The sequence below is a fragment of the Eurypyga helias genome, unplaced genomic scaffold (genome assembly GCF_000690775.1).
Source record: "Eurypyga helias isolate BGI_N326 unplaced genomic scaffold, ASM69077v1 scaffold40622, whole genome shotgun sequence".
NCBI classification, from domain to species: Eukaryota; Metazoa; Chordata; class Aves; order Eurypygiformes; family Eurypygidae; genus Eurypyga; species Eurypyga helias.
The window spans coordinates 20,301-22,566 of record NW_010238642.1 but is presented as its reverse complement, the minus strand read 5'-3'; the positions used below and the strand labels follow the sequence as shown (position 1 = coordinate 22,566).

The 2,266-nt window shown below is 44.6% G+C and overlaps 1 protein-coding gene across 1 annotated transcript in view; it reads left to right on the top strand.

The window, feature by feature from the left end:
• Nucleotides 1-245: 245 nt before the first annotated feature.
• Nucleotides 246-2,266, top strand: part of CCNC (cyclin C) — a 16,498-nt gene continuing 14,477 nt past the window's right edge. The window contains exon 1 of the mRNA XM_010147908.1: nucleotides 246-368. The gene's annotated coding sequence lies outside the window, so the exon portion shown is untranslated. The remainder of the gene's footprint in view (nucleotides 369-2,266) is intronic.

Genomic DNA, 2,266 nt, shown 5'->3' with positions numbered 1-2,266 from the left:
GCGGTGGCGTAAATAGAACCTGAGCCTGGCTGGAGCCGGGCGTGAGCGCCGCCGTGGGCGAAGGCTGACCTGAGACCCCGCCAACGCGCTTTTTTCCGGGCGTCCGGCTCAGCAAACCCCGGCGCGCGTTTGCTCGGGGAGACGGTGCGTTGTGGTGTGGTTGAAGGTCACTAGGCCGCCGGCCCCAGGCTGCCCCCCGTGCGGGCGTCACCCGGCATAACGCTGACCAGGAGTTGCTGAAATGGTTTTCCCTTCCTTTAGTTTGCAATGGATTTTGGATAAACAAGATCTATTGAAGGAACGCCAGAAAGACTTGAAATTTCTGACTGAAGAGGAATATTGGAAACTACAGATATTTTTTACTAATGGTAAAACCGTTTTGTTTTTATTTCTGCCGTAAATTCCGTGCAGCGCCTGCCGCGCCTAACGCGAGTTCGAACTGCTTAGAAATGAGACGTTTTCATGGCGGTACCACATATACTTTCACAACCTGTTTTAACAAAGAAGTGGAATAGCAGTAACTGTCATTGGTTAGTTGTATTTAACACAGTTTCAGTAGAAATTACAGGCAAATTATCTGGATATGTAACACTTTAACCTGTGATGGGACAAAACAGAGCGCACTGTCTTATTTTCAAGAGGTTCTTAGCGAAAACATAAAAAGAGAAGGAAGCAGCAACTGCTAAGCTAGCACATCAAAGGCTCAGTGTCAAGCATGACTACTCAGACTGAGCTTTTGGTGGGCCCTGAGGCAGCGGTAAGTATTTTAGCTGGTCTGTGCAGTCCTATTGAACAGCGAAGCCCGGAGATGCGTGTTCAGTTACGTTCCTTGAAACCTGCGCCACAGCCTGCGCCCTGCCCTGTGACCGAATCCCCAGCACCTGCTGGCTCCCAAATTGGCTACGAGTTTCTGAGAGCTGTTGGCAGGCAGCCTGTTCTCCCAAAGAGTTGAGGGCTTGTCTGTGAAGTTATCTATCTAAGAATTACTTGGTCCTCCAAAGCATTTAACCATAGGAATGGCCGCACTGGAGCATATCAGGTTACGCAGGTGCTTAAACTCCTTCCAGTGCAATTGTTCTGCATTTTAAAAAAATCTCCCTAAGCCAAGGCTATTGCTAGGCAGCAATTTGTTTGCAGACAGCTTTTAAAATGTTTTTCACAGCAGTCCTTGAAAGTACAGAATGCTTGTTTTTTCAGCTCTCTGGCCTGACTTGAGACAGAGAAGTGACGTGACTTTCCCAAGGCCACTGGAAGATCTTATGTCAGTGCTGGAATGATACCCGTCAAAGATACTTATCCCAGCTTCTCTCTTAGCTATTTTTATAATTGTGTATGCTGCGAATCTGATGGCTGTAGATACATCTGTGTTGTTGCTTATATGGCAGCAGGAAATTGAGCTAGCGATGACTTGCCTATTCGATCAGTTCCTGAAATTCCTTGAGGTTAAAACAGAGTGTCATAGCTTAGCTGCATAATGCAAGAAGAGAAAACAGGGTGCTGATATTTCCAAAACTGTATTTCTAGGCTAACTTTCACTAGTATTAATTTGAATGATGAAATATGATTTTCGAAATGTTTCGCTTCAGTATTTTGCTTGAGTAAACAAAGATTTACAAAGCAGGTGAGGTGGTCTCTGTGGGGAGGACGGTCAGGGGCTGCTCTCTACTGGGAGCTCAGGCCACGTTCAGACCCTTGATACATGTTGTATCATCACCTGTCTCTAAACAGGGACCTGCTTTGGGTTTACAGAGTCTTCTCTCCCACCTCCTGCATTACCGGCGTAGGGATATGAGTCTCGGCCGCAGCTTCTCACGTTAAGCACGTGTCTGCCCAGGAGATGGCTGTTCCGTAAAGCAACTGAAAAATTGCCTGGAGAAGAGGCAGTTTCCTGCTGCCTCCTCCTTGGAAAACAAGTGCAATAGATCACCAACTGATTGTATGGCTGTGCGTAACTACTCGGAATGTTAATACAGCAGAGAAGGAAAACTGTCGTCTTCTGAAGTAGCTAAAAAAAGGAAATTGGTGTTGATTTCTCTCTTTGGATCACCAAGTCTTAATAGAGTTTTTGGTTGAAAAGCACATGAATTGTTTTTCCTTTCTGGTTTAAGGCAAAAGCTGTAATGTTTGTGTTATAGGATACTCAAGATATTCAGCTTTAAAACAACTTTTATTTAAAAAAAACCCACTGAAACTGCTTATTTGGAAACATAATGGAATAAATAATCTAGTAATTTCTTTTAAAATACTAAAAAAATAGCTACAAGTA